Source organism: Cydia splendana, chromosome 2, assembly GCF_910591565.1.
Source record: "Cydia splendana chromosome 2, ilCydSple1.2, whole genome shotgun sequence".
In the NCBI taxonomy this organism is placed as follows: domain Eukaryota; kingdom Metazoa; phylum Arthropoda; class Insecta; order Lepidoptera; family Tortricidae; genus Cydia; species Cydia splendana.
The window spans coordinates 10,958,149-10,974,914 of NC_085961.1; positions in this window are offsets into that span (position 1 = coordinate 10,958,149).

Below are 16,766 nucleotides of genomic sequence, written 5' to 3' on the forward strand. Positions count from 1 at the left end.
GTTTTGCTAACCATACCACCTATTTGGGTAGGTTTTTAGGTTTATTTACTAGCCGATATGAGTGTCTCGCTGCGGGACAAAGGGCTCTCTTTTTGATTTACACGACTCCCGTCCCACTTTAGTGCTTTCTCCTGCCAGTTGCTAGGCAAGATGTAGGTCATCCTGCCATCTCCGTCTGGGCCCGCCCGGCCCGCGCCCGGCGGTTACGTTAGCTATATGAATTTCTTAGACATGCCCTACAGCTCTGATTGATGGATTGAAACATGTCATGTGAGGAGCCAGCATTTCTCTAGTTACATATTTTCTCCATAAATCCTATAGTTATGTGTGTACAGATGTAGTGCATTAATTATTTTTCATCGTATTTTCACGGAAACGTACGAACGTGTCTTGGCTATTTCAGTCAGTCTCGGTACAAAAAGTACTGAGGTTGACTGAAGTAGCATGACAAATACGAATATGATACTCAAGCAAGCGAAAGATACCAAAATTGAAGTACGATCGTGGCGAGTTATACAAAACTTTGTATGAGGCTTAAACAAACTTTACCATCTAGTGAAACAAAATTTTTCACCGCACCAACTCGAGGAAAATGCTAATTGTAAAAATATTACAAATCAAAGGACCATGGGCACTTTAGTATGGAGTCTGGTCCATATCCTCAATACTGATGAAACCTATGCCTAATGATAGCTTCAATGCTATCATTTATTTCATACTATGACAGTTAAGTCGAAGTCGCGGGCCTTCATGGTCTTTTTTATATATAAATAGAACCCAGTACGGCAACGGTTACACCATAATTAGTATGTTTTATTATAATAGAAAGAAAACGACACGTTATGCATTTTATTATCATTGTATTTATATTAATCAAAAATAAACATAGGTATTATATAGGTATCTACCTACCTACAATATTAAATATCTACAATTAATACCTATGTCGTTATCTTTCTATTATAATAAAACATACTATGGTGAAACCGTTGCCGTACTTGGGTTCTATTTATATAAAAAAGACCATGAAGGCCCGCGACTTCCACTTAACTGTCATAGTATGAAATAAATGATAGCATTGAAGCTATTAATTTGGCATAGGTTTCATAAGTATTGAGGATATGGACCAAAATTACTCATTGTCCTTTAATTAAAGGTACACTATTAAATATTTATCATTCAAAATCATTACTTTCATGTCAAAAAGCCAACATGAGGAAACAACTCAACATTATTTTGCCACTCTTGTCTTTAAGTATACAATATAACTAGTCCATACACATATGCTTAAGTACTGTGCTTTTTAAACTGATGAACATAAGGGACTCCGGCTCCGTGGACGTGGGATTCGATTTATGTTCTCTCCTCCACGCCAGGGGCGGATTAAAAATAAAGTACCTATTCTATGTCTATTCCTATAGGGCTTACGTTTTCTACGTACGAAATTTTAAATTTAAAATGCCGTAGACTAATTCGAACTTACATTTTGATATAAATGATGTAATTTTTTTATCATTCGTGTGTACATTTCGCTCGTACTTGTTCGTACTTACATGTAAAGGCGCGAGCGAGATGCAGGACACTAGTAGTTAGTTTTCGACGGTACGATATAACATATGCCATAAACATATAAACATAGTATCCACATAAGTATAGACTGCTACTACTCTAATACTTCCCATATTAGAGCAAAAATCAAAGCGAGTAACTTTATTTATGTGTAGTTTTAGTCAAATGTATTGGCAGGCCAGGCACTTTATATTTACTTAACAAATGGCTCACCTAATAATAAGTAGGTCGAATTTATTCTAAAGGATAGTGATTTCGGGGATAAGAAAAACTATACTCATATTCAGAAAAAATGGACAACAGCTGTAGGCAAATATTTCGGCTATCGCGCCCCGTGTCCCTTTTCTGTACATATGAAAACAAAGTACGTATCAACTAATAATTTATCTGCAGATATATAGTACCGGGTGTTTCCTGTAACAGGAGCATTAAATTAAACTGTAGGCTGTATTCCTCAAACTGACCAACATTTGTTCAGAAACTTTTAAAAATATAGACTAGACAAAAAAAATCGAGATCGTTCTCCTTCTTGATGCGACTGGCAAATCATATTAATTTTAAGTAACTGGGTTTTTTAACCTAATTAGACCCCGCTAAATCCGAATTTGCCGGTTGCTCGATCGAAATCTTGACCGGAAGTGAGATATTTGACATTAAAAGTCCCTTTTTTTAGTTTTTCGTAAACAACTCTTAAACGGTGGCGCATAGCAAAAAATGTTCTATAACATAAGTAATCTGCATAAAATTGCCTACAAGAAAGATTCAGTACAATTTTTTGCTAGGATCAATGTTCAAAGAGATATTAACGCGGGAATTATAATCACTTCTAAGGTCCCTTTTTTTAGTTTTTCGTAAATAACTCATAGACGGGGGCCAATATCAAAAAATCTTGTTAAACGTTAATAATCTACACAAAATTTTGAACAAAAAAGATTCAGTACACTTTTCGAAGGGATCAATATTTAAAAAGATAATAAAAAGGTAAAGTTAATTATAATAAATTCTAAGGTTCCTTGTTTTTAATTTTTTTGTTAATAATTTGTAAAGTATGACTCATAGCAAAAAAAATCTTATACATAAATAATAAACATAAAATTTCCTACAAGAAACATATAGACCACTTTTCGCTAGGATCAATATTTAAAAAGACAAAGCAAGGGTTAATTAATTATAATCAATTTTAAAGTCACTTTTTAGTTTTTCGTAAATAACTCCCCAACGAACAGGCCGCGGGCACCTCCGAGCAGAGCAAGTCTGTCTCCGGGGAGAAAGTTGCCCCCCTGCCTCTACCCAAGCCGACGATACCCGAACTCTCGGAGGATGAGCTCCTTGGCACTGGTGAGGGACCAGCCGGGTCATCATCCGAGGGTGAGGACTTGTCGGCTTGGATAGTGTCGGGGTTGGCCGACATGTTCAAGGAGGGAGGGGAGATGCAAGATGCCGCCCCCACCACCGACAACATGGACACCAACTAGTGTCATCCAAGCAAACCTCCAGCACAGCGTGGCCGCTACGGCCCAACTCAGACGCTGCCTGGTAGGTTTGCCAACAGCCGTTGCCCTCCTACAAGAACCATGGGCGGGCAATGGATACATACGCGGGCTGTCCGACACGAAAGGTAAGCTCTACTACTCCACGGTACATGCCGTCCCTAGGGCATGTATCCTAACTACTAACAATATTATTGCACAACCGCTCACTGAATTCTGTTCCAGAGACCTGTGTGCGATTAAACTACAAGTTCCACTGCCAACAGGCTGTCGCGACCTAGTCCTCGCCTCGGCGTACATGCCCGGAGAGGACGAGCCACCGCCTGCCGAACTACAACGACTGGTCAGCCACTGCGAGAGATCAGGCCTCGCAATAATCATCGGGGCCGACTCCAACGCACACCACCCACTGTGGGGAATGGAGACCAGCAACAACAGAGGTAAGACACTTGTTGAATATCTTGTGACTACTAATCTAAACATTCTAAATATAGGCGCTGAACCAACATTTGTAAACAAACGATGCAGGACGATTATCGACCTGACTCTGGCTTCGGAGGAGGTCAGTGAACTAATTATGGGATGGCAAGTCTCCCAGGAGGCCTCCTGCTCAGACCATAGATGGATTCGCTTCAATCTACTAGCATCTAGAGACACACCAACCGCCCGGAGGAATCCCAGGAAAACGGACCGAGCCACTTTTAGGAAGGTCCTAGGGGAAAGCCTTGACCGGCTTCCACCGAGGGATGACCTTCGGGAACCGGCTCAGATAGAACAGCAGGTAAATATCTTAACTGATACCCTCGTAGACAGCTACCACAAGGCGTGCCCCTTAAAACCACCGGCAAAGACTGCCATAAAGGGTCACCAGTGGTGGGGCCCAGAACTGGAGAGACTCCGGGGGAAAACCAGAAGACTCTTCAACAGGGCCATGAACACAACGGCTGAGGTGGACTGGGATAACTACTACGAAGCCAAGGCCAGGTACAAAAAGAGATTGCGGTACTGGAGATCCCTGTCATGGAGGAACTTCTGCAGCAGCATTGAAACACTTGACCACGCCAACCGGGTAAGGAAAACCTTAGCGCACAAGCCCACATCACAATTGGGCTCACTGCGTAAACCCGATGGCACATACACATCTAGCCCTGCAGAGACCCAACGCCTTCTCCTGGTAACTCACTTTCCAGGATGCGTAAGTCTCGCCGATGCAGATCAGCAGGACGAGGAATACAGTACAACGGACAACAACTGGCAAATGGCGCACAGAGTCGTCACCGCTGAGAAACTCAGGTGGGCCATAGACAGCTTCCATCCCTTCAAGGCGGCCGGTCCGGATGGGATCTTCCCCGCTCTCCTACAGTGGGGTCTAGGACTCATCCAGGAAACCCTGACCGACATCATGGCAGCCTGCCTAGCCTGGGGGTACGTGCCCAGGAGATGGAGAGATGTAAATGTGGTATTCATACCTAAACCAGGTAAGAACGACTACACAGCTGCCAAATCCTTTAGGCCCATCAGTCTCACATCATTCCTGCTGAAGACCTTGGAAAAACTGTGCGACAGGGACCTGAGGGACCGAGCGCTAAAGAACATACCGATGCACAACAACCAGCACGCGTACAGCTCAGGTAAATCTACGGAGTCGGCTCTACACATGGTTGTAAGCCGCATTGAGAGGGCCATCCACGGCAAAGAAATGTGCCTCGGCACTTTCATTGACATAGAGGGCGCTTTTGACAAGACTCACTTTTCCAGTATAGGGAACGCCTTGGAAAGCCACGGCGCTGAACCCGGACTAGTAAAGTGGATCATGAACATGCTAAATCAAAGGACAATAAGGTATGTAGGTGAACCGCAGGCCGTAGCGGCGGTGCGAGGATGCCCTCAAGGGGGAGTTCTGTCACCTCTGTTGTGGAACCTAGTAGTCAACAACCTCATAACCAAACTGAACGAGGAACACTTCTACACAATAGGCTACGCTGATGATCTGGCAATATTAATATCGGGTAAATTTGCCAGTACAGTATGCGACCTCACCCAGGCAGCTCTTCGGATCGTAGAACGCTGGTGTAGAGATTTTGACCTATCAGTTAACCCCACCAAAACAGAAATGGTAATGTTCACCAATAAAAGGGCACTTGGCAACTTTACCAGACCAACACTTTTCCAGACTGAGCTACAGCTGACCGATGAAGTTAAGTACTTAGGGCTAACGCTCGACAGTAAACTCAACTGGAACAATCACATCAACAAACGCATAGACAAGGCGGGAGTAGTCTTCTGGCAGTGCAGAAGGATGATTGGTAGGAGGTGGGGACTCAACCCGAAAATTACCCTTTGGCTCTATAAGACTATAATCCGCCCCCTACTCTGTTACGGTGCTCTGGTTTGGTGGCCAAGAACAAACCTAGGCAACGTACGAGACAAGCTACAAAGACTCCAGAGGCTCGCATGCTCGGCCACCACTGGCTGCACGAGGTCCACTCCGACTGCAGCCATGGAGGTCATGCTAAACCTTTCACCGCTGCACCTACACATACAACAAGAGGCCAGTCTCTCAGCGGTAAGGTTACGAACCCTCAATATATGGTCTAACACCACAGGAGCTCTTCACACAGCATGCCTAGAAAAAGTATACAGCGAATTTCCAGTGCTCATGGCGGGCACGGATCGAATTCACAAACCAGCCATCTTTGACAAAAGGTACAAAATACAATTATTTGAGGACGACAACTACGAAGGACTCAATCCCCGGGAGCTGAGAATCTTCACTGATGGGTCCAAAACAGACAGCGGATCAGGCTCTGGAACCTTTTCAGAAGACCTGAACATGTCAATCACCACTCCGCTAGGAGCCCATAACTCGGTATTCCAGGCTGAGTGCATGGGCATCATTAACGCGGCGGCTGCCATCACTGCAAGGAAGGTAGTAGGATCCTCCATCCGCATACTCTCCGACAGTAGAGCAGTCTTAATGGCCCTAAAAAGCCATATAGTCACATCCAAACTTATACACGAATGCCACGAACGACTAATGGAGGTATGTCAGAACAATAAGATCACCTTACAATGGATCAAAGGACACAGTGGATCCCGAGGTAACGACGCCGCGGACGAGCTCGCCAGACAAGGATCGGGTGCGGGGGCGATTGGCCCGGAACCGATCCTCCCGATACCGTTTAGTAAGGTACGCTCAATGCTGCTGGCACGTACAGGGAAACTACACACAGAACACTGGCTAAACCAAACTGGATGCAGACAGGCCAAGCAAGCCATGCCGAGCATGAACGGTAAGCTCACAAGGGCGCTCCTTCAACTAGGAAAGGTTCGACTGAGTATGGTAACCAGTGTCATAACAGGTCATGGACTTTTTAACAAACATCTTTTTATAACAGGTGTCACAGACAGTCCCCTATGCCGTGGATGCATGGAGGAAGAAGAAACAGCCTCTCACGTGGTGTTGGAATGCAGCGGATTGGCCCCATACAGGGCAAAACATCTCGGATCCCCGAGTGACCTCCCCGAGGTCCTACTCAACATCAAAGGTCTGATAGGATTCCTCGAGGAGCTGGGCTGGCAAGACTAGTCCACCCCCTATCACGCAAAATAGGCGCAAGACGTCGAGTTGCGGAAAATCGCCCGAACTACAATACAATACAATACAATAACTCGTAAACGGTGTCCCATAGCAAAATAGCTTTTTAAGAATAAATTATCTACATAAAATTTCCTCCAAAAAACATCTTGAACACTTTTCTCTAGGATCAATATTTAAAGCGATATTAAAGGAAGAAGGTTAATTACAATCAGTTCAAAGATCATTTTTTTTTAGTTTTTCGTAAATAACTCGTAAACGGTGGCCCGTTGCAAAACAATATTATACATAAATATTAAACATAAAATTGGCCACAAAAAAGGTTCTGTACACTTTTTCGCTACAATCAATATTTAAAGAGGTATTAAAGGGGGTATGTTAATTATAATCAAATTCCAGGTCCCTATTTTTAGGTTTTCGTAAATAACTCGTAAAATAAGGCTCATAGCAAACTAAGTTCTTAATGTTCTTGTAAATAAATAATCGGCATAAAATTTTCTACGAAAAACATATTGAACACTTTTCTCTAGGATCAATATTTGAAACGATATTAAAGGAAGAAAGTTCATTACAATCAATTCACATGTCCCTTATTTTTGATTTTAGGGTTCCGTACCTCAAAAGGAAAAAACGGAACCCTTATAGGATCACTAGTGCGTCTCTCTGTCTGTTCGTCTGTTACAGCCCATTTTCTCCAAAAGTACTGGACCAATTAAGTTGAAATTTGGCACACATATGTAAATTCCTGACCCAAAGACGGACATCTTACGTAAACAAATGAATTTTAAACTATATCGTGTTACATATTAAATGAAAAAGCTCATTTTGTAAATTTGAAATATTTTTTTTTTTAAATATAAAAATAAATATTTTAGAAGTCATTTAAGAAAATAGCCATAACTCATTAAATATTGATCGTAGCGAAAAAGTGTACAGAACCTTTTTTGTGGACAATTTTATGTTCAATATTTATGTATAATATTGTTTTGAAACAGGCCACCGTTTACGAGTTATTTACGAAAAACTAAAAAAAAGTGACCTGTGAACTGATTATAACTAACTTTCTTTCTTTAATATCGCTTTAAATATTGATCTTAGAGAAAAGTGTTCCAGATGTTTTTTGGAGGAAATTTTATGAAGATAATTTATTCTTAAAAAACCTATTTTGCTATGGGACACCGTTTACGAGTTATTTACAAAAAACTAAAAAGGGATTTTAAAATTGATTATAATTAACTTACCCGCTGCTTTGTCTATTTAAATATTGATCCTAGCGAAAAGTGTTCTACATGTCCCTTGTAGAAAATTTTATGTTTATTATTTATGTATAAGATTTTTTTTGCTATGAGTCATAATTTTCAAATTATTAACGAATAACAAATAAAAACAAGGAAACTTAGAATTTATTATAATTAACTTTCCCTCGTTATTATCTTTTTAAATATTGATCCCTGCAAAAAGTGTACGGGATCTTTTTTGTACAAAATTTTGTGTAAATTATTATCGTTATACAAATTTTTTGATATTGGCCACCGTTTATGAGTTATTTACGAAAAACTAAAAAAAGGGACCTTAGAAGTGATTATAATTAAATTTCCCGCTTTAGTATCTCTTTGAATATTGATCCTAGCGAAAAATTGTACTGAATCTTTCTTGTAGGCAATATTATGCAGATTACTTATGTAATAGAACATTTTTTGCTATGCGCCACCGTTTAAGAGTTACCTATTTACGAAAAACTAAAAAAAGGGACTTTTAATGTCAAATATCTCACTTCCGGTTAAGACTTCGATCAAGCAACCGGTAAATTCGGATTCAGCGGGGTCTAATTAGGTTAAAAAACCCGGTTGCCTAAAAGTAATATGATTTGCCAGTCGATATCGATTCGATGAAAAATAAAACCAGTCTAATAACTTATGTTTTGATTTTTATTACACTTTAAAGTTTATTCTATGACGCAATGTATTGCAAATTTTGTTATGTTTATAGCGTGACAAGCAATGTCAAACACACTGATGTCAGCGTACATTGAAGGCAATATTTATTTTGTATGCAAAAGAGGAAGTCTAAAGGATTCATAATTTTTTAAAGTTGTTTAACAAAAGTTACAGGCAACACCCGTATAATCTAGGTGTGATCGGTACCATTATTATTATTAACTAGGTATAACTAGTAACGGTCAAATAACTGTTTTTGAGTCGGTTAGGTAGTAAATGTTAAATGAACGTAGGTAAATAAAAAAATCTGGTAGACCGTACATACACTGGTAAAAGAATGTTATAGGTAGGTATAGGTACTGGAAAAATAATACAAAACAGAATAAAAGCTTTGTTGAGCTAGTAACGGATAAAATGGCGGGCCGAACTATACGCCTACTTTTAAATCCGACGTTGACGCGAATGAATTTTTTGCCTTTTTTGGCTTTTATACGAGCAGGCAGATTTATTGTTTCTCCTATTGGTACACTCATAAATAATAACTTTTATTCTTTTGAAATAGGTAGGTAGTTAAACTTTTATAAATAAAAATAGATTTGGGCTTTATCCTCTTTATTGCAAAAATACCAACATAGTGGCAGTTTGGGATTTATCCCAAAGCTTATAAGCACACACACAGTATGCGCTACCTACTGGAGTTACTACAAACAGTGAAGCTTGTTTATTCTTCCAGTTTAATATAAATGTAAGCATAAAATAAGCTTCAGTTTATTGGAAATTACACTGGTCTGTTCAACATGTTAGATAATTTTTCCATGTGAGCGATGCGAGGTCCGAGAAAAGGTTTTTGATTTCAGTTTTTCAATAATTTGAGTTATTTGACCTAGACGAGATATCCACCTTGAGTTAAGGGGCCCACTGATTAACAGTCCGCCGGCCGGTATCGGCCTGTCAGGTGTTCGGAACTGTCAAAACTTTGTTCTAACTGACAGGCCGATACCGTCCGGCGGACTGGTAATCAGTGGGCCCCTTTAAACCTCTGACAGCTAGACCGACAGACGGACGGGCATAGAAATAGAAAAATTATACTGGGTCATGATTAACTTTGGAACGATAAAAATGGACTTACAATCCATATAAAATTTCTTATAGGGATTTTTTCGTTGCATTTCCAAATCGAAAACTCACATTAAACATTGGCGATCAAAGGAAATTCAGCCGCTGTGTATGTTTTTGGTTAAACTTTATACTGAAGCCAAACTGAAGCCATTCGATTGGATTTTTCGTTCATTGGGCTGTAAAACTAAGCTTTGTTAATTGAATTTCGTTTAAAGTAACGAATAAGAGATGAATTGCGTGCCTAATACGCATTGAATTGTTTATAAAAAAAGAATTAAAAAAATATTATAGGGACATTCTTACACAAATTGACTAAGCCTCACAGTAAGCTCAAGAAAGCTTGTGTTGTGGGTGGTTTGGGCGGAGGTTACGAAATTCGGAATAGGTTCAATCCTGACTTTTCCCGTTTCTTATTTGGTCAGCTTCTGGGTAGATCATGTTTTTATTAGGTTGGATTCGGAATGAGTCAGTTTCTAAACATGTCTCACTCTATATTCACCAAATTTTTATTTGTCTTTTTCTGGGGAGGTCAGATTCTCAGTAGGTTAGGGAGTTTTTTCGTAGTAGGTTAGATTGGAACAAGGACAGATTCAAATGAGAAACATTTCTTTAGAAACCGAATTCTAACCAAGTATGTTTCTTTATTATGTCTGAACCTAATTAGAGGGGATTCTTAATAAGTATGTCATGTCATTAGTAATTTTCTACATTAGATGGCTTCTGTGAAGGTCCAGTACAGTTTGCTAGAAAGTAAGATCGTCATGGATGTCATTGTATGGGATTTAGGAGTAGATTTCAAAAATGGCGACCATTTTGGAATCCAAGATGGCGGCTACGCATTTTGTCATAAAAGTCGCCATGGATGTCATTGCACGGGCGTAGCCAGGGGGGGGGGGTTTGGGGGTTCAAACCCCCCCCCGAAAAGTTCAGAATATTAACATTCATAGAGTTAACATAAGAACAGGCGTGCGGCATATTTCATTGATTACTAACTATTACCTATAGTATACGGTGGTTTGGATTTTGGATTTCTCCGCCATCGTCGATTATCGGATCGCATCAATTACTTTCTAAGATATGATAAAGGTGACATTCGGGTGGCGACTGCAGCAGCATTATTCTGTTGCAATGTTACTGCTGCAGCACTGTCAATTTTCGTGATAAAATGATGTGTCTGATTTCCATACTAAAAGTAAAAATGTAAAACTGTCTATCAAATTGCGTTTCTTATATCGATCAATTTTTGCGCTCGCTTCGCTCGCGTTTTCAATTACTTTCTAAGATATGACAAAGGTGACATTCGGGTGGCGACTGCAGCAGCATTACTCTGTTGCTACGTTACTGCTGCAGCACTGTCAATTTTCGTGATAAAATTATGTGACTGATTTCCATACTAAAAGTAAAAATGTACAACTGTCTATCAAATTGCGTTTTTTATATCGAAAAATTTTCGCGCTTGTTTCGCTCGCGTTTTCAATTACTTTCTAAGATATAACAAAGGTGACTTTCGGGTAGCGACTGCAGCAGCATTACTCTGTTGCTACGTTACTGCTGCAGCACTGTCAATTTTCGTGATAAAATTATGTGACTGATTTCCATACTAAAAGTAAAAATGTACAACTGTCTATCAAATTGCGTTTTTTATATCGAAGAATTTTCGCGCTCGCTTCGCTCGCGTTTTCAATTACTTTTTGAGATATGACAAAGGTGACTTTCGGGTGGCGACTGCAGCACCATTACTCTGTTCCTACGTTACTGCTGCAGCACTGTCAATTTTCGTGATAAAATTATGTGACTGATTTCCATACTAAAAAGTAAAAATGTACAACTGTCTATCAAATTGCGTTTTTATATCGAAATATTTTCGCGATCGCTCCGCTCGCGTTTTCAATTACATTCTAAGATATGGCGACTACAGCAGCATTAGGTACTCTGTTGCAAAGTTACTGCTGCGGCACTGTCAATTTTCGTGATAAAATGATATGACTGATTTCCATTCTCAGCTGTAATGCGGCAATGAACGTCACTCAATTTACCAAATAAATTCAATGTAATCTTGATGACCCTAGGGAGAGGGGGCACCATGGTCTAGAAATGCTTAGGGCATCAAAATATCTTAATCCGGCACCGGTCGTTTGCGGAGTCAAACGATTTGGGACTCGCATTTTATACACATTTCCATGCCTTCCCAAAAAAAAAAAAAAATAAATAAAATAAATCATTTATTCAGATGAAATAAACCCTATTATACAGATTTTTTTCTTCTGCCAAACTGCAGGGCAGTTTGTTGGCAGAGGGAACTCCCTTAAAACATAGATGGGTAGACTTAGCTAATTGCCTAATTAATTGTTAACTTATATACATCTTATTGCTTATGCTGGTAACTTTATCTTAATTTTGTTTTTAATTTTGTTTAATAGAAACATTTTCATTTTAAATTTAAACATCCTAACTGATTTACATTCCCTTATATCATACGGTATTTCATTATACAATTTTGGGATCAAGTACTTCCTACTCCTTTTTCCATAATAATTTTTACCACCTGACGGAACTTCTAACATTTTTTTACTGATTGTTCTCGTGAATCTAGCGTGATTTATATAGATTTTAAAGTCATCTTTATTGAACTGCTCTAATGCCAGCAACATCCCTACCTCCTCATGAACTGGCAACATACGGCATTCTACAAATAATTCCTTACAGCGATTTTTAGTTTTTTTGTCCACTAATAGTTTCATAAATCGTATCTGTAATGATTTAATCCTGTCTAAATAAGTTTTAAATGTCCTACCATAGCATGCCAGTCCATAAGAAAACAGAGAGTCTGCCAGCGCGTAATATAATGTAAACATCGTGGCCCTATCCAATACATATTTTAACTGGTGAAGTTTTACTAGTACAATTCTTAATTTGTCACATAATTTATTGATATGATTTTTCCAAGAAAAATTGTAATCTATTAATAGTCCCAAATACCTGTACTCTGACACAACCTCGATGCTGTCACACTCACAATTCTGCGGCCCACTGTGCAGGCACTCATACGTGTGGCCAACTATGCGTGGCGGTCGGTTAACTTGTCTACTGTACGGGGATCGCACGTGCATACATTTGGTTTTATTTATGTTGATAACAATTCCATTGTCGTGTGCCCATTTAATGATGTTGGTAAAATCCTCTTGTATTTTATTTTCTATCACCGACAAGTCCAAAAAAAATCGAATCATTCGCGAAAGTCTCGCAACGCATTGAGGTTACAAACGGCACGCGCTCTTCCTCAGGAGTCTGAAGAAGACCACGGTGAGTGGCGCTCTAGCTAGGCAGGCCGCTTCGCTTTCGCTCGCGTGCGTATCTGTATCGTCCGATATACACCTACTCTGTCGTTAAAATCACGTGTAAAATTATAATAAGGGCGAAAAAAACTATTGATTTTGGAGTGTAGTTTTATTTAGTGGTACCTAAAATATTTTATCTGGTCTACTGTCCTCTAGCATATCCATCTGTCAACTTTACTTCAAGTTCCGCCTCCAGGGGAGAGGGAGAGAAATTAGGATTAGATATTAGCCGCTTACTGACACAGACAGAATTCCACGCGGGCGGAGCCGCGGGCACAGCTAGTCTCTAATATTTTTCTTGTGTAAGGGTTATTTTATGTACTTTTAGTCGTTTTATTTTCTTGAACCCCCCCCGATACTAAAACCTGGCTACGCCCGTGTGTCATTGTATGGGTTTTAGGGAATGCAGATTTCAAAAATCGTGACCATTTTGGAATTCAAGATGGCGGCTATGCATTGTGTCATAAAAGTCGTCATGGATGTCGTTTTATAGGTTTTAGGGAGTGCAGATTACGAAAATGGGGACTGTTTTGGAATCCAAAATGGTGGCCATGCCATAAACTATGTCACTATGTGCGGTTTCGAAATTGATGATTGATTTTGATTCTCAGATAGAACCATGTACTTTTTGGTCAAAATCATCAATAGGTATTATCCTCAAGCTAGTCGATAAAAAAAGATGACATTTTGTTTATGGACTGACGTTTATCTGACATGGCTATTTGTACGTTAAGTACTAATCATGTACAAATAGCCATACATTTGGCGTGCCCCTCCGCCGCAAAAATCGGCAATCTGTTTTGTATAGAAAATGACAGCCAAGGTGTTTCCAATTACTAAATGCTCTAAGAATCGCAAGAAATCTGTGTATTTGTTGTGTTTACAAGTTGACAGAAACGTCACGTCGGAAACGCACGTATTTTTCGATGACATGTCATGACATCTGTCACGTTTATTCGCGTAAAGTACTTACCTAGAATAATTCTGGCTGTTTTCTTTGTATAGTTAGAAAGAGAGCGTTTTAGGTGTAAAGTTAAGCACGTATGGAAAACTAACGTAACGATGCAAAAGCGATTGTAAAATCCTACTTGATTAAATGATATTCTATTCTATTCTTCTATTCTATTCTATTCTAACGTAAAAATGTTTGTGACTCATAATAACTAATAACATACATAGAAAAAATAAAAAAGCGGTCGAATTGATAACCTCCTCCTTCTTTTAAAGTCGGTTAGTAAGTAACAGAAGGAATTCATTCATAAAGTGTTCATGAAATTTTGCTCCATACTGTACCTAATATTGTTATTGCATTTTTCGTTGAAATATGCTACAAATAATTGTGGTTGACTGTGTATTCGCATGACGTACCACGAAATTGACTTACACTAGAAATGTCACTTGCGAGAGTCTGACGTAATCAAAATCTATCTAAATTAGAAATAGACTATCAATGAATTAAATGTATGCAGAATCTGACCTCATAAGAAAAGGGTTCATTATTGAATTTGACGCAGTTATAATTTGCTTTCGTTATAATAGAACTTACTTAGAATCTGATTTTCTCAGAATTTAATCTTTAGCGAATTAGACATACTTAGCATTAAACTTATTACCAATAGGACCTCATGTGAGTTGGACGATTAGAGAATCTGACTAAATAAGAAACTGGAAAAGTCATGATTGAACCTATTCCGAATTTGGTAACCTCCGCCCAAACCTTGTTGTGGGTTATTACTGTTATTAGGTATGAATTAAAGGTTATATTTTGGAAAGTGTACACGCTGGTAGCCATAAGACGGTAATTGTTTTGGAACTGAGAGTAGTAAAGCTGTCGTCTTGCTGAGCACAAATATAGTGAAAGTTTTGCGCTGCACTCCGGCCGGCAGTAGACCAGGAGCGACATTATAATTTCTCAAATTATATAATTCGAACTCATTTTAAAATTACTTATTTATTTGTAAAGTGTTTGAATGCTGCATATAGGTACCTTCATTGAATGTAGTGCTAAGTACATACATATATTATTTACTATGAAGCATATTGTTTTAAAAATTGCGTCGCGCATGTTTTTCGAGCTACTACTCACACTGATATTTATTGAATTTGATTGATATTTCCTAACTGCTACCTATAATTCGTTTTTACCGTGTAAGCGTAGCAGTTACCTACTATCTATTTACCATACAATAATTAATGAAATTTTAATGTACTTAATGCTAAATTGTTTGCGAATGAATATCATTTGTCTGTAAAATTTTCGTCGATACAATAGTAAAGCGTTTAAACAATGTTAAATTGTGACCTCCAGTAATTCCTCCTACCTCCCGTTCAGGCGCAGATGTGTAAGATGCAATGTGCCGTACCTAAAGGAGACTACGATATTGCACCTGCGCGGTCAGTAATCCAACTTTGCTTGTAGTTGGGATATTCAAAAACTGCAAAGGCCAAACACTATAAAGACATAAAAGAGGTTAAAAACCTTGTTTTGGTAGGTAAATAAAAGAATTGACTTAAAGGCATGAGATTTCGCTATGGAAAGGTGGACCAATCATGTACTAAAACCTTCAAAATAATTAAAAAGAGGTATGACTCCGCCAAATGGGTTTCGGAATTCCTAACCCTTTTTGTTGTCAAAAGGCAGCAGCAATTCAAATGGAAAAGGCTTGAAAGGAAAAAATAAATCGATCTCTTTAGCCAATGTCTGCTGGAAACATTTCTAGTGGCTATTATATGAGTTTTGAATGATCAATTTAAGTTGGCCCGATGGGAGAAAGAACTTGAACCAAAGCTTAAGAAAGAATAAACGCGGCATCGATTACCAGTAAAAATAATAAGTTACAGACAAAAATGATGTGTTAAATTATGTATATATAGTATTAAATAGTAAACTAGAGCATGGAAACCGGATCACATCATTTTCATTGCTTTTGGATCCTATCATCAGATCCTGACAAGTTGAAAAGCAGTCATAGAGAAATCGGGTAAAATAGGTGACACAAACAAAAAAGATTGTGACTGACGAATTAAAAACCATTTCCTTATTGAGACTATGTTTAAAAAAACAGTGTAGGTCTTCTACTCTCAATTAACTTGGACTGTAATTATGTCCCAAGTCTATCAATTAAATGGCGTCAGAATGTGTAGCGTACTATGTGTGACAGTGTCTTTCTTCTTTATTATTTTCCATACTCTTCAAATTATCCTTTAGTCAACTTTTTAGTGAAATTTATTATCTATATAATAAGGGACACGGCTAGTAGAACTACCAAAAGTGAGTAGTTGAAATTTCCAATCATGAAAAAACACCGGTGTCTGTGTACTTACCACGTCCATACACCGCGACCCCGGTGCGGTGCGGCGAGGTGTTCCTCGCCGCCCGCAGTATAACGAACCTATTCATCGCGGGCCGCCCATTGTCCTGTGCAAGATATGCTCTTCAAATTGAATCAAACTTTGCCATTAAAAGTTCCGCGGCGAGGTACGTTAACTCACCTCAACCCCGCACCGCATAATTGCTTTTTCATGTATTTTAGACTAAAAGAGTTCTAAGAAGGTAATTTTAAAGTAGGGATATTGTTTAACAACCAGTGGATACCTCATATTACCTTGTCCATTTTCCAAAGTAGAATTTGCAAACACAGTAGGTATTGCACACGTCAATGAAAAAAAAATCCATTCACAAATCATATTTTTAAAAGTTGAGGTACACAATAAG